Source organism: Aquarana catesbeiana, linkage group LG05 (genome assembly GCF_042186555.1).
Source record: "Aquarana catesbeiana isolate 2022-GZ linkage group LG05, ASM4218655v1, whole genome shotgun sequence".
NCBI lineage: Eukaryota > Metazoa > Chordata > Amphibia > Anura > Ranidae > Aquarana > Aquarana catesbeiana.
The window spans coordinates 503,017,775-503,040,214 of record NC_133328.1 but is presented as its reverse complement, the minus strand read 5'-3'; the positions used below and the strand labels follow the sequence as shown (position 1 = coordinate 503,040,214).

The window sequence follows — 22,440 nt, the reverse complement described above, 5'->3', positions numbered from 1 at the left end:
AATAATATAATCAAATCAAAAACACTGAAATTTGTCCAAACAAGGGTGCAATATTACTAGTCATATTGCTTCTGTAAACATTCCGGGTATAATACATTTTGAAACATGGGACTGCACAAAGTCCGACGTCACAATCAGGACAATGGAACCTGGTTTCCTTTCAGATTTTCTTCCCACTGTCATCGCGCTTCGAGCAACAAACTACACACATCCTTGTGGGTGCTGACTTTTGGGTGCTCTGAGTTGGTGGGATGTCGTCCATGAAGTGATGACCAGTCAGGCGTTCTGGGTTGACAACGCCAGCAGGAAGACGTCCAGCTCTATTCACAGCCATTGGTGTTTGGTGGTTCAGAAAGATCAGTTTGACAACTTTCCAAATAAACTCAACATGAAGCAAAGGCTTGTCAATCTTTTTTTGAGCAGAATGTAGGCATTCCACAAGCATTGTTTAAGAAGATGCCTGAAGATCTTCTTGTAGTACTTTTTTTGTTGTTTTCTCATTGCTGGATAGAATGTATTGCTTGGTAGGCTCTGTCAACACCTCCCATGGTGTTGTTGTAGTTTATCACTGCTTGTGGCTTCATGATATCTTTCCCACCTTTTTGTGCATACCATACCAGTGGAGGTATTATGGATTGTACTCATTAGACACACATCTTTTTTGTCACGCCATCGCAGTGCCATCATTGTGCCTTTCTGCCAAGCAACCATTTCTCCAGTCTTAAGTTTCTTATTGCCAAAGATTGGCGGCATGTCACGCCGGTTAGCCCTAACGGTTTCATAGGCATCCATTTTGTTCTGCAGAAGGAACTCAAAAAGTTTAGGAGATGTGTAAAAGTTGTCTGTAGTTACACAATAACCATGATTTAGCAATGGCTCAATCAGTGAAAGAACGGAAGATGTTGCCATTCCATAATTGCTGTATTTTGGGTTGAATTTGGTACCTTTCCCAGTGTATAGGACAGAATTCCAAATGTAACCAGTTGTCGATTCGCATAGCATGAAGGATTTTACGCCAAATCGTGCTCTCTTTTATGCCAAGTATTGTATCCAGCTGAGCCTTTCCTTGTAGGCCATTAGACTTTCATCTTTGCTGATGTCTCTATCTGGCACATAGCTCAGTTGGAAATTCTTCAGAATCATTTGATATACTTCCCAAATGTTCTTGAGTTTTGGTACTGGATGAGTAGTTTCATCAAATTCTTCATTGTTTTCAAAGTGCAAATACTTCATTATCAGGGAAAATTCCACTTCTGCAGGGGTTTCCCCACCACTCCCTGAAGAATTATTAGGTCCAGAAATTTCCAAATGTCCTCTTTGGTCACTGGTTGCAACTTTCTACTTTGTGAAAACTTCTGATGCGTAGCAGCTTGTTGGTCTTGGTACCGGTTTGTCTCCATAACTATTTTTTCAATAACCTCATTGGTCAAAAATAGCTGTAGGTATGCCAAGGGGTTGCTATTTTCAACATCCACTTTCATACCAGGTGCTCCAGTAAATGGGAATGTTGGGGGCGCTGCATGATCCGTACCAGAGTTAATAGAGCACCAAGTCCGCACATCACTGAGCTCAGTCGCAGGATCGTCGCTGAAATCACTTTCTGTGTTTGATGATATATTTCCCTACAAATCGCTATAACTCAATTCTGCAAGTGATTCTGTATCGCTATTGCTGTTTTCCAGCAGGTCATAAACCGCTTTTGATGTAGTGGCACGCTTTTTGGATGCCATGGTCGTTCTCCAGTTTCCATGCAGAAAGAACAGTAAAACTGCAGGCAGGGGGGACTGGACAAAGCACTGGGGGGCAAACTGAGGTCAAATGATTTGATACAGTAATGTAATCCAATAAGATTACAATGTATTGTGTGTGTTGTGTTTTATACATTTTGAATCTGCCATCAGCTCCACCCCCTATGTCATGACGCTCACAGGGAAGGGAAGCCGGAACACACAGAGCATCGGGCGGAAGATCCGCCCACCAGACACAGTGGGAGTACATCGCGGGATCGTGGGGACAAGGTAAATCGCCTCTTCCAGGATCCAGCGATGCAGTCCGGGATTACCGCTAATGGTACTGAAATCTCACCTCGAGCCACACTCGGGAATACCGCCAACGAGGTTAACTAATGCTCGGCTGGACACTGATAGAAGTCACAAGATGAGAAAAAGTATTTAGCAGTTTATTTTTCTCTAAGAAAATTGCATTTCCATGTTCTGTGTACTGTGGGAGCCCAGATATAGTGAATGCAGGGTCCTGGGTTTAGTAACGCTTTTAGTGTTACTCTTAACATAGCCAGATCATGTAATTGCTAAGGTTATGAACAGTGGCAGCTGGTGCTCTGACGCCAGGTCCGCACTTATCCCATCCACAATCGCTTCCCCTCCTTTGCGGCAGAAGCAGTAGGAGAGCAGCCAGGTGTAGAGAGCCAGGCAGCGCCATGCTCCCGACAGAAATCGGCATCTTTCTTCTCCCTGTGTACGCTGAACGTCACCGCCGGAGACTGCACACTTATTGGCTGGTGCCAGCTCCCCCCCCTCCTCCTCCTCTGCTCCTCTACTTCTCCTCTCCACTCCAACCCCCGCAGCACACATCACACAACAGTGCTCTGCGCCCAGAGCCCACCCTTTTTGAAGCCAATTAGAGCCTCAGGCTCTAATCATATGCTTCTAAAAAAAACAAAACATTGAAATTCATGCATCCGGCGCCCTGCATGTAGATTAGAGGATGGGTGCATGGATCAAGGGGGGGGGGGGCTGCACCCCTAATGAGTGGGCCACCACTGGTTATGAAAGTCTGATATTACTACAATTTTTAGGAGTACCTCCTGTATTTTTAGGAGGTATCTTCCCCAGTCGCAAAAAGAAAAAAGTTTTATTTTTTTTATTCCCCTTACAAACATTACATTGCAACATACACAAAATAAAAATAAAAATCTGTTTGTATAAAGTGTTAAGATAACAATAAGATAAGTTTGGGTTTTCATGAACAGAAATTAGCACAATGGTTCATAGGACTGCAGTCGCTAATGTTGCAAATGACATTGCCTTGACTTATGTAAGTAGGTGTCATCCACAGTGTTTGTTGTGACCTGGGTATTACTAGGTATTACTAGGAGAAAAAGTAATGCATTTTTTTCTGGATCAGAAGAAGAGAGACCCATTCCATCCTCCCCATGCACCTCTGAAGCAAAAGATCACTTATAATAGTGATCTATTACTCATTGCCAGCAAGAAATAAAAATAACTTCTGTATTGATCTTTTGCTTCAGGAGGAGGCAGGGCAGCGCTGGATCATATTTTTTTTTTGTCTAAAAACATAAGCTGGAGTCACGGGATCTTCCAATGATGTTATAGATGATGTCTTCCATTTTAAAGACAATGCTGAAGCATTGTGTTGCCCTAAGCTGCTATGGAGAACTGTAACTGGGCACACTGGGCAAACTGCAGCAGGATCACAAGCTGATCAGTTCAAAATTCTAAAACATGGGTAGGTTTCCTGTGACAACAGCATGGGCCAGGCTCCCCCATAGACAGATGAGGTAGCCACATTGAGCACAGTGCACTACAGCCCAGGGGACCATAGCAATAAGTCAGCTTTTGTCAGAAACAGGAAAGTGATTAGTTGACACTTGGTCTTATACCATCATACTTCATTTGTGTCCTTTATAGTGTTGGATGTGATCTCCAGATATCCTAGAGTGGGGAACTGGGACAAAAAAACTCCTGCAGAGAGAAACTCTGTGGATAGAAAGATTAAATGCGACATATCCACCATGACTTAATGAAGTAATTTTGTACACATCTTTCCTATAGGAGCCACAGGATGTCTAAGCTTGTAGAATATGAAGCAGGCGGTGGTTATACCCCTGCTAAAGAAAGCTAACGTGGAGCGCACTATGTTGAGCAACAATCGCCCTATTTCCACCCTGCCGTTTTTGGCAAAAATCATGGAGCGAGCTGTGGTATGGCAACTTCAACCTCACCTGGAGACTAATAAAATTTTTGATGACTTCCAGTCAGGATTTCGTCCTGGGAGAGGTTCGGAAACAGCCCTGGTAAAAGTCCTGGATGATTTGCTCTGGGCCTTGGATGAGAATGAAGCTTCGGCCTTGGTACTTCTGGATCTGTCGGCAGCTTTTGATACTATCGACCACTCTATGCTTGGGGATAGGTTAAAGATGGTGGAGGGAATGGATGGTATAGCTCTGGCATGGGTAGCCTCGTTCCTGCGAGACAGGGTTTAGAAGGTAAAGTTGGGATCATTTTATTCCTCCGATAGCCCCCTGTCTTGCGGGGTCCCACAAGGATCGGCTTTATCTCTGATCCTTTTTAACATCTATATGAGGCCACTGCTGTACACACTCTCCCGTTCCATGTCTATGCTGATGACACCCAGATCTACTTCAAATTATCCAAGAAAGGGGAGGATCAGGTCATGCTGGCCTCCTTTCTGGAGGAAATCCAATCCTGGATGGATGCCAATTATCTAAAGCTAAATGGCACCAAAACTGAATGTATCATCTTCAGTAGCAAGGTGTATTCTAACTTCCATCATGGCCGAAATCTTTCAAACCTTTTCCGATTCCGGCCACTCAGGTCAGGGACCTGGGTGTCATCTTTGACTCTAGGCTGAACCTGCACCCTCAGGTAAATTAGGTGGTGAGTTCATGTCACTTCTACCTGAGACACCTGAGGTCGACTTTTCGCTATATTGCAGACTCTCGCAAGATTGCCATGGTCACCGCCATTATCGGCAGTCGATTGGACTACTGTAATGCCCTGTATTTGGGTTTGCCTGCTTGTACCATCTACAAGCTCCAGTTGATTCAGAATGTCGCAGCAAGGTTACTGACAGGTGTTGGTCGCCGTGACCACATCACTCCATCCCTTAGAGCCCTGCACTGGCTGCCCGTGAAAGAACGGGTTCTGTTTAAAACCGGATGTCTTGTCCATAAGGTACTGCATGGATATGGCCCAGAGTATCTGAAGGAAAATTTTGTCAAGTATGTGCTTACCCGATCCTTGAGATCGGGGAACTTGGCCATACTGAAGATTCCAAAATTTAAAAAGAAAACATGCGGAGGGAGAACGAGTGAAGTACAAGGAGGCAAATTTTGGAACTCCTTGCCTCTGAAACTGAGATTTGAGAATGACTTTTTGAAATTTCAAAAGAAATTTGAAAACTGTACTTTTTGAACAAGCTTTTGGAGTCACCTCATTTTTAATTGGGGTGTGATGGACAGACTCCCTGGCTTTTATTCTGTATCTTGCTATGCTGGTTTGTTGGTTCTCTTAAGGTTTTATAATGTGAATGTACTTTTGTTTTTGAGCATTGAGGCCTTCGGGTAAGACTGCGTAGGTTAAGCATTTTAATAAATAAATAAATATATAGTCTTACTTTTACCGTACTTTATTTTCCTCTTTATGAGGCTGTTCTTTGTACAACCTAATGGGCTAAGAGACCTGATACCTGTACCAGTAATTCAACATACACTCTTATGATGCTAATTACTAACATTTTTAATGTGTTTTTTTGCCTTATATAGTTTTGTATAACAAAATACTTAATATTTATCATTTTTGTGTAATTGGTACCTATAAATTCCATATTCTTGCAATTTGATGATTATCCCAAATTAATTTTATGTGTGATTCTAGCGATGGAAGGAGTATTTTACTCTAAAATAGCTCTTACAATACTTTGTACAGCTTAGTATCCCTGAGTAAACAAACATGTTTATTCTCTATTTTTTTTTTTTTTTTTTATATTGAACTAAATATTTATTTTGTTTTAATAGTTTCTGCACTGCTTTATGCAAAGTTTCTTGAGATTTACACAAAGGGAAGCTAATGTAATTTGCATACCATACTAATATCCTGACACATCATTATCGGAAGATGGTAACATGTAGTTAGTCTTACATGGTCTTTTCATATTTTTAGTCAGAAGCTCCTATTCACATTCAGTAACTTTAGCCACAACTAACACTGTTACAATCTAGATTTCTAGCACTATCACATAAATACAGGCAAGATGGTTAAAGCTAAAATTTCACACATCAAAAATAAATTACTTGCTACAAAACTGGGAGCAAACCAATGTTTGGCTTTACAGCTTAACTTTTCAGTACTGAGGGCCCAGTCCAATGTGAACACATACAGATTAGAGATTTACATTGCTCCACTATAGCAACAAAGGACAGAAGATACCTTGCTTGGCACATTTTAAGCTTGACACATTTTCATAAATGTACCAATGTCAATGTCATAACTGGCTCTTGAAAGCTCTGTACTAACTATCAGATTATCGCACGCTTCTAAATCAGTATTTTTTGTATGATTTTCTGATTGTATGTATGGGCCATTAGTCTCAGTACACTCAGGAGAATTTTAGGAATTCCAGACCACTTTTCTCATCAATGAAGCAGACCAACCTCAGATTCTTCCAACACTGCGGATATGTCAGGATACAGATTTACCAGCATCCTAGCAATGTGTTGCATGACGTGTTCTGTTTATTCAAGCAGAGGAAACTCCTCAAGTCCCAGCCTTATAGCTTGCCTAACTCTTCTCTAGGTTAGATTTAAAGTCTGCTCAACAGGTCCCCACTGTCACCTGTCAGACATCTGCCTGAACATGTATTTTAACCGCTTAAGGACCAGCCACCACAGTTATACCAGGGCAGGTTGGCTCCCCTGCTTGAATTGCCGTCATGGCACGTTTAAGAGCTCTACAAGCCGATGTGGGTGCCCGGGAGCCGTGATGTCTGCCGGGCATCCGCAATCGCTCCTGAGAGAGACAGAGCGGAGATCTGTCAATGTAAACAGACAGATCTCCATTCTGTCAGGAGAGAGGCAACAGATCTGTTGTTCCTACTAATTAGGAACAGTGATCGGTCTCCTCTTCCAGGCAGTCCCATCCCCCCACAGTTAGAAACACTCCCTAGGACACACGTTTAACCCCTTGATCTCCCCCTAGTGTTAACCCACTTCCTGCCAATGTCATTTATACAGTAATCAGTGGCTATTTATAGCACTTATTGCTGTATAAATGTCAATGGTCCCAAAAAAGGGTCAAAAGTGTCTGATCTGTCCGCTGCAATGTTGCAGTCCCGCTAAAAATTGCTGATCATCACCATTACTAGTAAAAAAAAACATGAATAACAAAAATGCCATAAATCTATCCTCTATTCTGTAGACACTATAACTTTTGCGCTAACCAAGCAATAAACGCTTATTGTAATTTTTTTTTTACCAAAAATATGTAGAAGAATACATATCTGCCTAAACTGAGGAAGTAATAAAAAAAAAATGGGATATTTATTATAGTTAAAAAATAAATAAAATATTGTTGTTTGTTTATAGCACAAAAAATAAAAAACACAGAGGTGATCAAATCCCACCAAAAGAAAGCTCTATTTGAGGGAAAAAAGGTCTTACATTTTGTTTTTGGCTACAGCGTCGCACGACCATGCAATTGTCAGTTAAATGCAATGCAGTGCCATATCGCAAAAAAATAGCCTGGTCATTAAGGGGGCAAATCCTTCCGGTCCTTAAATGGTTAAAATGCAGCCTCAGCAGCAAAGGCCTACACCAGTGGTTCTCAACTCCTGTCCTCAGGACCCACTAACAGGCCAGTTTTGCAAGATAACTGAAATACATCACAGATGATATATTTTGCTGCTCAGTGATTGCAGTATTCTAGTCTGCATTTCCCCAAACTAATAATTAAAATCTGGCCTGTTAGTGGGTCCAGAGGACAGGAGTTGAGAACCACTGGCCTACACAGAAGCATGAGGACTTAAAGGGCGATATTTACTAAAACTAGTTTATTCAGAATATCGGTGTAGCTGTGCATAGTAACCAAGCAACTTCCAGGTTTTATTGTTAAAGCTTAATCGAACATGCTGAAGGTAGAAGCTGATTGGTTACCATGCACAGCTGCACCAGATTCTGTGTGCATCAGTTTTAGTTAATCTTCCCCAAATTCTATCTGCTCAGGCTGCTTTAATTGCTGTAGTTCTCTTCTTGAATAGGTCCCTCAGGGCTAGCAGCTACTGTACTCCTTATACCTCAGATGGTAGAAGATGTATGCAGCTGTTATATCCCTGTTTACAGTTTTGGGACTCTTGTCTTTATAGTTTAGGAACACAAAAGTTTATCTGAATCAGGGCAGCAGGTATACTTCATCCCAGACTATGCCCTTGACCAACAAGGGTAGTCTGTCACACTGCCCCTGCACATATCACCAGGTGAAAATGTCCACCCCCCTCGTTCTTTTAAACTCTTTCTCCTGTTTGTATGTGCTTATTCCTTACAATGTGTACCCTTAAAAATATTCGGTTATTCAGCTAGCACAAAGTATACCCTATCACCATCAACTTTGGTCAACCAGCATTGTCTTTTATTTACAATTACATTTACAAAAATTTTACAGTCAACATGCCTATGTTCTCTTCTTTGTTCATCATGGTCAATATTTAATTTTTTTTAGCCACCTAATTATGAAACATTGAATGGCATTCTAGGTCTCCTTTCCACAAGTAACATTAAATAGAAACCAAACCATCACAGTTTCATTTTAATGCAGCCTTGGTTGGGCAAAACATTGTAATGTTGATACAATGGATCGCAAGCAATTTTTTCCACTCTCCTATATTTTCACTTACAAATACACAAACTGATAAGCTCTGCTTTTTTCCAAATATCTACTACAGAGTGCCTGAGAATATAATTATTCTGCATCTGATTTCAATAAGTCATGAATTCTTCTCCAAAAACAACATAAAACACCTTATCATTGGCAGTGTCTAAAATAATTTAAGTCTACATATTGTTATTGAAACAAGAGGTGATGGTTATTTTTCAGACATGACAGATTGTATCTTGTGCATACAAGTATTGTTGTCTTTTCCTTTCATGATTTAATATATTTCTGAGGTAGATTAAACAGCACAAAGCTTATCTCCAAACACTGCATATAGCAGTTCAATTCATAATTAATGTTTGTAATATTAAGGTTGTGCATGTGCCAGAGCTAGGATGTAGTAAAAATCCTGATTTTTACACAGGGGAAGAAGACCCAGTATAACATTTATAGAGGATAGAAAGCAGGGGAAGCATACCAGTCATCCATGTTCACTCATGCAGCTTCATTTGTGTAAATTACAGATATAAAAAAGTAAAAGTAATAACTGTGTGTTGCTGAAACGTGTATGTGCTGTCATGTGCTGGCCAACATGGATGTTACCATTTACTACTGAAACCCATATTGAAGAATGAGCGAACAATCATAAAAAATACACATGCTAATTAAATAAATTAATTCAGTACTTAATTTTTAAAATTTCCTTCTAAGAGCTGCAGGTACCTGACTGTCAAGCTGTCCCTCTGACTTCTATGCCTTCTGAGCCACTGGTCTGAAAAATTCAAGTAGATCACAAATTCAGATTCTCTTTTGACCTCACTGACTGAATATATCTTCTAGGTAATGTATTCAAACTATTGAAGCCAAGGAGAAGGAATTTTCAGAAGGAGGTCAGCAATGTCAGCCAAGTATTTCTCTTATCACATGTTTGAGGCTGGGTTCACACTTAATTCAGATGTGGCTGACAGAGGGGGTCTGGTGCATCCCTATTCTCCGTTTCAGGGGCGAATCAGGGCTGAAAAGACCCCTGTGCAATTCGCTCCAGAGCCACCCCTGAGATGTGTGAACCAGCTCCACTGAGAGCCAGGCACACTCTCCTGTCATGCGAACTGGATGCATGGAAACCTGCATCCAATCCGCATAAGTGTGAACCCAGCCCTCAATATTGATTTGTGTTAGGATAGCTGTACACAGCCTAGATTTCATAAATGATACAACTAATTGAAGCTTTGCTTATGATAAGCAGGCAGTGTACAAGTTAAAGTATATGTAAACCCTCACCTTGTAAAAGAACACATTAAGTTTAAAATAGAAATGAAAGGCAAACATGTGAGTATAGCTATAGATAGAGAAACGTTACCTGTTTGCAAAATTTTAAAATAAACTATATATATATATATATATATATATATATATATATATATATATATATATATATATATATATATATATATATATATATATATATATATATATATATATATTTTTTTTTTTTTTTTTTTTTTGTCTTTAAACTTTGTCTTTTTTTGTTTGTTTGGCAAAAAATAAAAAACCCAGTGGTGAATAAATACCACCAAAAGAAAGCTCTATTTGTGTGGGGAAAAAAATGATAACAATTTCATATGGGTACAGTGTTGCATGACCGCAATTGTCATTCAAAGTGTGATAGCGCTGAAAGCTGAAAGGAGGTAAAAGCGCCCAGTATTCAAGTGGTTAATACCGCTTTAAGGGTTTCAGTTTTCAAACTGAAAGGTGAGCTATCCTTAACACTGAGGAATCCATGATTGGAATGATGATGAACTGGTCCTTCAGGGCTATAAAAAACTTTGAATGCTTTCTCTCATTTTTTGAGCCTCGGCTTCGACCATTGAGGCCGCCATCACAATTTTAAGTCATCAGGGAAAGGGCATGGTAAAGATAATCAACCAGGGAAGCTGTTTAGAAATCACATATCAGTGCAGTCTTCATATCATGCAAGACTCCCAGACCAGTAGGAATGTTGACCAAACACCCAAACACTCAAACATCTGAATGTGCCCTCCTATACCATAAAAATTGAGCTTTACCTACTGCCAGCAGCTCACTTCAGATTTTTTTTTTTTAAATCTTTGCTTTACAGTTAACCTGTAAACAGACACACCAGGTGGAACAACATGAAAAGAAACTATAGGCAACAAGGGAAATAGATGAATTGCTAATGTCATCCCGGAAAAACTGCAACTAGGTTAACATCATAATTTCCATACTACATTTCATTTAATTTACAGCAGCCAGATTCTGTAAGCTTCTCACATTACATTTTTTTTTGTACATATTTTTCTTTACCTCTTATCTTGTCCACTGGGTTGCCCTAAAAAAAAAACTTTGTAACAAGCCCAGTGAATCCAGCATTGTCTGGTGTAATTCTCAGCTCCACTACACACCAGGTCCCGTGCAGCCATCTACTCTTCTTATATCATCAGGGCTGTCTCTTCCTAGTTCTTGAAGCCAACTCCCTGATGAGCACAGTGTGGTGTGTGTTGCCTGGCACATGCACAATGTGGTGGGAATTGCCCCAAAGCCTCTTGGGATGAATTATGTGAGTATTTTTGGAAGGTGTGGGAAGCTGGTACTATATAATTATTGCCTAGGCAAGAATGTTTTTTTTTTTTGTTTTGCTTGTTTTTTAAGGTACAGTATTTGTAAAAAAATAAAAAATATGATTGTGTTACAGTAGGGGAAAATTAACATTTATATTTAAGGAAGAAAAGGAGAGTGATGGCTCACTTTAAAGTGATTGTAAAGACTTGTTTTTTTGCTATAAAAATAACAAACATGCTATACTTACATGCTCTGTTGCAGTGGATTTGCACAGAGCTGCCCAGATCCTCCTCTTCTCGGGTCCCTCTTCTGTGATCCTGGCCCCTCCCTCCTGTTCAGTGCCCCCACAGCAAGCAGCTTGCTATGTGGTCGCACCCGAGCTGAGTCACAGCTCCCTGTGTCCATTCAGACATGGAGCCTGACCCAGCCCTGCCCCCTCTCTTCCCGGATTGGCTGGCTTTGATTGACAGCAGTGTCAGTCAATGGCACCGCTGCTGTGTCTTAGCCAATCAAGAGGGAGAATCTCGGATGGCTGAGACACTTGTGGACATCACTGGACAGAGAGGGACCTCAGGTAAGTGTTAGGGGGGCTGAGGTGGCTGCTACACACAGAAGGCTTTTTTCTTAATGCATAGAATGGGTTAAGACAAAAAAATCTTCTGCCTTTAAATGAACCTCTGCTTTCTCCATGCAGAGCAAAGCACCGCTTTCCCCATAATGCTGGCACCCACAGATGCTTATACTTTCCTTTTACTGTTGTGTGGAGATTTGGGGCCTTTTTTCTAAAGACTCTCTCCCCACTCTTATGTGCCCATTCTAGATGTCTGATCAATCAGTCCCTTTGCACCAGCACTGATGGGTATGGGGAATGTATAAGGGCAGATATAAGGGCAGATAAGGAGTCTGGTATCACAGGAATCTGTGATAAGCGATCTCCCTCTGTCAATTTTACCAGCTTGCTGTAGTTTATTCAATGTTCAACAAGTTAATGAATTTAGTAGGGAGTCCAAGGCAATACAACAGATGTTCTGTAAAGGTAATCTGAACTTCCCTAATATGCATTTCAGTGCTTTAATTTTCAAGTATGACCAGAACGCACATTTATCTGTACAAAAATAGCTGCTTCTGATCTTAAGGAACATGTTTTAATACAGAAAATGCATGCAGTGGGAATTTTAAAGAAGTGAAAGTTATTATTAATGGTGGAGGCAGCAGCTCATGGGGGGTAACATCTGGACACGCAAACAGCCTGTAGTTACACTACATTACTTATGTACTTTATATTCCGTACTACATGATGTGTAATGCCTATAGAGCACGTTACAGAACACTTAATGTGTTTTGTCTCCAAGGATTAGACAAGATTAAATCTTTGCTTACGTTGGTAAGAAAACACAAACCACATCCGACACAAAATAAACAGTATACAAGAAGGAATTCCTATTAGGCAACAGACCAAAGCTTTTGTCTCAGGTGTAAACTTAAGAGCCACTCAAATAAATTAGCTAGTAGCTAAGCCCATACCTCTTGAATGTCTTAATGAAATTGATAGATTAATAAAAAGTGTTGCCTTTATAATGAACAATTCAAGTATTGTATAGCTCTAAGTGAAAACTGAACTCATTAGGCTAATTTCTTCATGCATTAACTACCATTACCTTCACATTGATGACATTCTGAAAAGGAGAAAAAATGATAATAGAACTCAATTTCTACAGTATATTTTGGTATTATTTTAAAATGCAAAATAGACATGAATATTTCTTATGTCAACTGATATAATTATTTCAATTTTGCTCAGACAAAAACCTAGACCAGAGACTTTTGTACTAGACTTTTTAGTAGGTAAATATATTATACTAGGCAGGGAGCCACAGAGGAGAATAAGGTTACATTCACAGGCGCATGGGAGCAGCCACTGGCAAGAATTAGTAGATAGTATCTGCTGCCTGCACACAGGGGTTGATCTAAAACAGGAGTTTGCAAAATCTGGTGAAGCTATGCACCAGATTTTGCTTGTTCAATTAAGCTTTGACCAAAAAAAAAAAAAGAAGCTGTACCAGATTTTGCACTATCCAATTTTAGTAAATTAACCCCTATGTGTGCGATCATCAGCAGCTGTCAATGACGATTTAATAGGGAGCTCCGCCAGTGTTTGCATGTTTGCATGACTGTTACATGCAAATATAGCTTCCAACTGACCCTAGATGAAGACAGTATACATCCAGGGTCAACTTTTCCGTGGAGTTCCGACAACCTGCAAACTGACTGCAGCTTTGCAATTGGTATGCATGTAGGCAGTGGTTAATTTACTGCTCCTTTAATTTAGGAGTTTTTCATATGTCCTCCTAGAAAGGGAGGGGAGGTCACATCCTTTCTGGTAGGATCATATATAAACACTGGTTGGAGCTTAGCCAGTGTTCAGAGGCAGATGGGACTAGAGGAGCCTGTTTGGAGAATGGACTAAGAACCTAAATCTATACTGCTAACCCTAGGATGGGCCTCCCTATACCAGGTTCTGAAAGGTACACTGCCATGTAAAGAGGATCTGTTATGTAACCTAAATCTATACTGCTAACCCTAGGATGGGCCTCCCTATACCAGGTTCTGAAAGGTACACTGCCATGTAGAGAGGATCTGTTATGTAACTAACCCTTTATTATTGACTATTATTAAAGCTATTATTAACCTCAAGTACAATAAAATTAAGCTGTACCAAGCCCTTTGGCTGTTTGAAGTGAGTAAAGTGAATGCCTGTTACCACTGGAGATGTGAGTTGAGGTAGCACACCATTAGGCCACAGTGCTAGACCGGTGTACCTCATGGAGAAACACACGGTGGGATACAGGGTCCCAGAAATACAACTCTAGAGCAAACCTGGTTTGGTTGGGGCAGGTGGTGGACAGTGGAAGAGGTCTCTCTCTTGTCGGAGAGGAGATGACCCTTTTCACATGGGCATGCGTGCTGCTGTTGAGCAGTGAGGTTTCTATTAAGGTTAGGATGCAACGGACATGAGGTCAAAAAAACTTTCTACACAAAGCATGGAAGGCTTTCTATTTAGTAAATTGTGATACATGCAGACTAAAGTAGATGTAAATGCTAGCTGATTGATATTTATTAAAGCTTACTTTATTCTAGTTCATTCTAGTTCTTGTTCAATCTAGTTAATTCTGTGCTGCATATCAACACTGTTGATTTCCTGCAGCTTCTCTGTAGCCACTTCTTATTTATATCCAGTTGCAGACTCTAGACACGCCCAAAAATATGTCATCATTGTACACAGGACGTGTCTAGTACGTCAAGTCCTCCTGCTCTGCTGCCATAATTTTCTCTATAACAGTACAATGCAATTCAGCTGTGATTAATCACAGCTGCATTGTAGAGTACACAGAGAATGTTGGCAGCAGGAGCTGTAAAAAAAAAGCAGTCTGGCAATGTTTATCAACAACATTGCTCAAAGTTACATTGAAACATTGTATCATTTTGTATCTTTCTGTGTTTTTATTTATAGATAAAAGGGATGAACTTTGATTTGCAGATGAAGAGATTTAAAGCAAGTAAAAAAAATGTTTTTTTTCTAATTAAACCCTTATTAACCCTTTAGTTTACTCTAATCAGCACTAATTGACTCTATATTCTCCACCATTCAATTGTAATTTTCCTGGTGATTTTTTTTCTCTTTTATTAACTAATAGGTAAACTTTTTTTTGTGTTTTTGTTTGCTTTGTTCATTAATATTTTTACACCTTTTAGATATATTTACACGTATCAAGAGCAAAATTGAAAAGAAAAAAACACTTTATTTCATTTGTAAATAACTTTGCAATGCTTTGTACCAAATTCATAATTTTAGTGTTGTTTTAAATAGGACAAATTACAGAATAAAATGCAGTAACACTATTTATGTTTAACCAGTCGAGAACTGCTCACCATCTATAAACTACAGCAGGGCGGCCAGGCTGCGCAAAGTCATTTACAGGTACGTGACTTGAGCCCACTGATCAAGGGCACACGCACCCGCCCTCACGTGGCGTTAGAATTTGGTTCAGAACCGATCATTTATCAGGTCCAGGCCAATGATTTATGGCTTGGACCTGCTGATCGGTTCTGGTGAATCATAAAACCTCCTGTGCCTGTGTAATGTAAACACAGGCACAGGAACTGATGCAATGTCCCCTCCTGGAGGGCTTTTTGCTTTCAGTGAGCAAGGAGACAGCATCTATCAGTGCATACACAAGCACTACACTGACACTAGTACACATAGACACATATTTCATCCCCTGATCACCCCCCACAGTTAACCCTTACACTCCCTGTCACAGTATCACCAAGTACAGTGTTCATATTTTTTACTGATCACTGTATTGGTGTCACTTGTAATGATAAACAGCATTAGGGCAGTTAGTGGTAGTTAGTGTTAGTCCCAGATAGGTTTAGGGTACCCCCCATATATTCCCTAATAAAGGTTTAACCCCTTGATCACCCCCCAGTTAACCTTTTCACTCCCTGTCACAGTGTCATTAGTATAGTGTACAGACTTTTTTTTTCTGATCACTGTATTAGTGTCACTGGTGATGCTAGTTAGCGTCAGTTAGTGTCAGCGTCAGTTAGCATCAATCCCAGACAGCGTCAGATATTAACCCTTTAATTGCCAGTAACACTAATGCCGCGTACACACGATCGGATTTTCTGACAACAAATGTTCAATGGGAGCTTGTTGTCGGAAATTCCGACCATGTGTAGGCTCCATCGGACATTTTTTGTCGGAATTTTCAACAACAAAAATTCGAGAGCTGGATCTCAAATTTTCCGACAACAAAATCCGTTGTCGGAAATTCCGAGCGTGTGTACACAATTCCGACGCACAAAATTCCACGTATGCTCTGAATCAAGTACGAGACAGAAGCGCTCAGTGTTAAAACTAGCGTTTATAATGGAGATACCACATTCGTCACGCTGCACATTTTGAAATCTTTCAAGGCAGCGCATTCTCTTCTTCTTTATAATGCTAGAATTATGAAGTTGTTTTGCAGCTGATATTCACACAGAGTTCTGACAGACTGATTTCTTTATTATTTCTTGTGATCTCATGAATATTTTTTTTTTCACCAGATCTCCAGAATAATGTTTTAAATTTTTGTTTATAGTAATCTTCTTTTTTTTAATCAAGATCTCCTGTTTTTTTTATTTTTTTTCTAGTGATCTCCATAATATTTTTTTTTTCGTTTTGTGTGTCAAGTTACCACAACACCATTATTATCTTGTATTTTTTAACCTCAAGGAGATTGGTTGGTGTTGGTGTCCCTTGTTAATTTGACATTGTCTTTTTGAAATGTACCTGCCTACTCACAAACTGTCCTTTTTTAATTTTAACACATAGCCAATGATTTTAGACAAAAAAATGACATTTATTAGGAGTCATAACAAAATAAAGAGGAAGGCAACTCTGGATAAACTGGTGAAATTGGCAAAGCTTTTGTACCCCAGGGCACACATCAACTATTTGACAGGCAAAATTGGGAGCCTGAGGAGTCCATTTAATAGGGAGCACAATCCGGTCCAGGACTTTGAGATATCAGGAACAGCAGCAGGTGACATATATGTCCCCAGGCTGTGGGCTTACAACAGCCTGTGTCTTTTGCCAGATCAGACTGAACCCAGGCCATAACTCTCTTGTCTTCCTTATACGCTTCCTTCCATGCTTGCTTCCAGGCTGTGGCTCTGGTGTTGGAGTTGTGGCAGGAGGTGGAGGAGGAGGAGGATGATTCAACTCACACTCACACTTTTCTTGTAAGTTCACCCCTCAACCCCTTATTTAGGGCCATATATATCACTTCCTCGCAAAAGAGACATAGGCCCACCTCCATTTCCTGCATTTTGTTGGCAGCCATGCAGGCATAGGCCTCAAGAAGACTGGGGGGTTCTGAGGGCCACAGAAGCCTGCTGAATTAACCCAAGTGCTGACTCCTCCACGCTCCTCCCCTTCCTGGGCCTTTTTTGTTGAAGGCGGAGAGGAGGGACCTGGGACTCAGTCAGGCTACTGGGCCTGGCCACCTCCTGGCTGCCACGTACCCCTGCCACCTCCTGGCTGCCACCTCTTCAAGCTGGGCTCCTCCACATCTTCTTCCTGGGTGGAAGGCCCAGGTTGGATGTCAGAAGCCTCAGCTGGGGTGGAAGGAAGAGTGGAAGGAAGGATTGAGAGTGATGGCCTGATTTCGGTCTGGTCTGACAGAAATCTCAGTCTGTCGTAGTACCAGAGCATGGGGACAAAAATGTGATCTGCTGCTGCTCCTGATCTCTGGGAATCCTGAACCTTCTTGCGCTCCCTATTATATGTACTCCTCAGGCCACCAATTTTGCACTTCAAATAGTTTGTCTGCCGTGGGGATCTGCGGCTTCACAAATTCCAGCAATTTATCCAGTGCTGCCTTCCTCTTTAGTCGATTTGTATAAAAGGGGTGTTTTGTCTGCCACAGACAGGGCAGCTCTCTGTACAAATCAATGAATTGGGGGAGGAAATTATGATCGTTGAATCGATCTATTTTATCTGCAAGACACAACACAAGACAAACCCTAATGTCAGGCTAAACTTGCATAATCTTGTCCCAACATAGACTTCAATCTCTAAGTAGTATAGGCCACTGATGCCCCAAGTTCAAATTGTACCTTTGTTAGCATGAACAGCGCTTCAGCTACTCCGTCCTCCACTCACAGATCGTACATATGACTCACGCGTGTTACGCTTTCTATACACTGCGCATACGTGAAACTCCACCCACCCCAAATTCTTTATAGTATATTCCCCGCCCCTTCTCTTTCGGTGCAGTGGGAGAGCACATGGCAGAAAAAGTGCATAAAGACAGCAGCAATGACGAAAGCCCGGAGTCACGAACCTCCCGATCCCAGAGGAGATTTAAGGCCTCTAATATGTCCTTTGTAGAGATGGTGGACATCTTGAAGAGGGCCGACTATGATGGGAAGCATGGACCTTACCCAAACCCAAATGTCAGAAAAGCCAAGATCATTATTAAAGTCGTGGAAAGTCTGCAGAAGAATTTTGGGGTACGGCGATCCAAGGATCAACTGAGGAAACACTGGTCAGACCTCAAATTGAGGGAGCAGGATCAGTACAGAAGAATCAAGAGAGTGCTGCAAAAAAGTAAGTATTTTGTTGTGTGTTCCTATTCTTCTTATTACGTTTGTGCTGCTCCATGTGCTTTTTTTTACTGTTGTACAGTTTAAAATGGCAAGTTTCAGGTATGTGGGCACAGTAAACCGTTCGTAGTAAACAATGTTTGTTCGCCCACTAATACGATGTTTTTGGCAGATGCAGGTTAACTACATTTTTTCCTGCCTATTTAGATTAAAAGAAGTTTAAGACATTGTTGTCTGGATGGGTTTGTAACTAGAATGAAATGCAAACTTGATTCAGTGTAAGGAGAGGACACTTACACATCTGGACGCAGGAGCACTAGTGTGGGACACCAAACAAACTTTTTAAGGTGTCTCACACAGGTGCTCCAGTGGATACTAGGGGTGTCTCCAAGTGTGAAACTTTACCCAAAAAGGTAAGTATTCCAGCTTGAAGAAAAGGAAAAAATCATGTCTTCAACTTGGAACTCTGCCAAAACAATTGTACGACACTTAAAGCAATGTTTCATATTCCTATTTATTGCCTCAAATATCTGTGTGCTAAGTATACCTATTTTTTATTCACATAGGGGAGAAAATAATGGGGACATCAGAGAACACCAGGGACCCCCAAGCTCCTAAAGAAGGGGAAGTCACCTTACCAAAACCCCAGGAAATAGTGACCACAACAGGTGAGTGTCTGAGACCACAGCTTCAGGTAATAGATGTATGCCTGTATAGTTATAATACATGGTGTTTTTTTTTATTTTAGGTGATGTGGATGTTGTGGAAGAAGAATCTCATTTCACAAGTGCAAGTGCACATGTCCTCATCGAGGAAATCATGGTGTGCAATCGGGATTTACAGAAGATCAAGGAAGACATCAATGGTGTTGAAAAAAGACTCAAAAACATCATTGATGTTTTAGGCTGAATATAAAACACACTAAAATGTTTGATTTTTATTTTTATTAGAAATTTTCTAAAAAATGTTGAAAGCCAAATTTTAAAGATGCACACAGTGTGTCAACATGTGCTATCTGTCATCATGGGATATCAAGGTACGTGTTTTGTGGGTGCAACCCCTTCCTCGCAACTCAAGTAGCTGAGAGGAAGGAGTTGTACCCCGAAACACATCCATTGATCCCCCATTATGGGAGCTAGCACATGTTGACCTTAGGCATGGGATCAGGAGTGAAATCCCCATTTTGACTCCCAATTTGTGTGCATTTTCAAAATTTGGCTTTTACAGTGGTGGCATTACCCCATCTGATGGAGGCAAGATCAACACAGTTTGGACATAGTAATGTCTGATATTGCCTTCAATTTATCAAAGTTGAACTTTGTAAGTTCCTGAGAACATGCCTGTTTACCACAAAAAAGGATATTTCTACTGTCCCAAAAAAAATATATATTCCAAAAAATATGTTGGTTTGTTCAAAAACCCATTTCTAAACGCATATGTGAATGTGCACAGATTTAAAAAATTTCTACTCAACAATGTGTGGCTTCTTTCAATGCTCAATAGCAGTTTTTTCTTTACATTGGTGTTTACAGTGGCAATGAGGGTTATTTCCTAAAGGCAAATCCACTTTGCACTACAAGTGTACTTTCAGTGCAGTTTCAGTGCACTTTCAAGTGCACTTTTGCAGTGCACTTGTAGTGCAAAGTGGATTTTCCTTTAGAAAATAACACCCACAGTGCTTTATAATTTGCATCAATCAGGCCATTATCGTCACTCCAAAAAATTAATTCAGGGTGCTGAAAATGATGAATATTATTATCATTAACGCATTAAATACATTAATAACAAAAAGAAGGTGTGTGTGTAGCAGACCCACAACATAATAGTTAGCTGAAGAAGAGATTGTCACCTCATGTATCAAGGGAATTATGTTGGAACTATTGAAGAAAATGGCCAAAAAAAAAAAAAACACATTGGAGAACCAAGGAGACAGCTAAAAGAAACACAAGCAGTAAATCAAAGGAAATATTTTTCAGTTTAAAATACACATTTATTTTAAAAATACATTTATTTAAATACATATAATGTGATGTTAAAGGATAAAACTTACCCTAATATAGTCCTTCTGCAGGATCTGAATGATGGCAGAACAGGTCTCTGGAATAATGATCCCCAGAGCCTGGGGGAGATGCCTGTTGAGAACTTGATGTCCTGCAGACTTTTCCCCATCGTCAAGTACTGCAAGGTGGCGACTAGCCTCTGCTCGGGAGTGATGGCTTGCCGCATGCAGTTGTCCTGCTTTGTAATATAAGGGGACAGCAAAGCCAACAGATGGTGAAAAACGGGGTCCGTCTTCCGGAGATAATTCCTGAAATCATCAGGATTATTCTCACGGATCACCCGCAACAAAGGCATATGAGAGAATTGGTCACGCTGGAGCAAACAATTTTTTGTCCATGAACTCCTCCTTGCCCTGTTCATGGACTGGACTTGGGTCAAAGTAAGAACCCCAAAACCAAGCCTCTGCACAGCACAAACTCTACGATGAGTACATACCCACAACATGGCTTAAAAATGGTCGGCTGGTCAGAATGAACTAGCAGAACACACTGAAAATCAGAAAGGCCTGAGAAGAGCGAGCTGAAAATCAGAAATGAGCGGACAAGAACGCACTGAAAATCAAATACGTAATATAAAAATACGCACTGAAAACCAGATGTGAACTGACTACGCGCACTGAAAACCAGATACAAACCCACAAGCACAAACCGAAGAGCAGTAACGAACTGAAAAGCATGAGGCTGAAAATCGCAAATTATCTCTCATCAAACTTCTACTAACATGAGATAAACACGAGATTAGCAGAAAGAGCCCAAAGAGTGGCACACTGGCTATTGGACTTCCTCTTTATAGTGCCGTCGTACGAGTTGTTCGTCAGCACGTTCTTGACGATCTGAATTTCCGACCACATTTGTGCGACCGTGTATGTAAGACAAGCTTGAGCCAACATCCGTCGGAAAAAAATCCCAGGATTTCGTGGTCGGAATGTCCGATCATGTGTACGTGGCATAACACACACACACTACATTCCTCCATTACTAGAATAGTGTCTGAACAGATCAATATCTTTGATCCGATCAGAACTATACTAGTGTCCCCAATAGTATTAATGTTCCCAAAAACGTGGCATTAGTAGGATCAGCCCTGACACTTGCCAGCACCTGCATTTTGCCCCTCCACCCAGCCCACCCAAGTGCAGTATCAGAAGATCACTATGTGAAAGTGGAAACTCCTGCGCTGTCGGGGGGGGTGGGGCTATGCTAAAAGGACACTGCTGCAACACCTAAGTACTGATCCAAGGCAGGACAAATGGGACAAAAGTGGGGGAAGATGGTAGTTGCGCTGTGATGAAGGGGGGGGGGAAGCTACAAAGATGACTAAAGTGGCAAAGTGCACTAAAAAAGCAGAAACGGGCCAATGCATGAATAGATCCTACATGCTAAAAGAACATGGTGGGGATGCAGTGCAGTGCAACGTAGCTGATCAACATGACATGTTGCTGGCAGACAAAGCCTAATATATAAAGGTAATCGTGAAACAGTGACTGCTTGAATATAGCAAAACAAAAATGCATATACTAACACAAATAGGATGAATAATGACACAATGCAAAAAAAAAAAATATATATATATATGCAAGAAAAATATATGTGGGCTAGTGCCCCATTAGCAAAAACGTGCCAGATCCTGGTGAACTACAAGTGACAAATCCCTAGGACAAACATGAATATTAGTTCTATCATCCAGTCCAAAAAACAAAAACATGTGATGAGAAACACAAAACAAGTCCAATCGTGAAGGAAGGGGGGATCTTCAGTGAAGACACCTCCGTGTTTGCAAGCCGCTTACCTTACAGCTGTAAGGTGTACAGCCTGTGTTGCAAATGACCCGCAGGTGTAGACGTTCCGTGTATACAGGCAGTGACAATGATGAACATGCCAAGCGAAATATAAAAAATAAAAAGTATACAGCATGTAAAATAACTCTGCAACGACCATAGTGGAGGGGGGGCAAGACACACACAGGGGGAGGTTGCACTCACTTTCATGAAGTGAGTGTG

At 40.7% G+C, this 22,440-nt stretch overlaps 1 protein-coding gene across 2 annotated transcripts in view; it reads right to left on the bottom strand.

Moving 5' to 3' along the window:
- Positions 1-22,440, bottom strand: part of SNTG1 (syntrophin gamma 1) — a 1,290,858-nt gene that overhangs the window by 531,870 nt on the left and 736,548 nt on the right. The gene's annotated exons all lie outside the window — the stretch shown is intronic.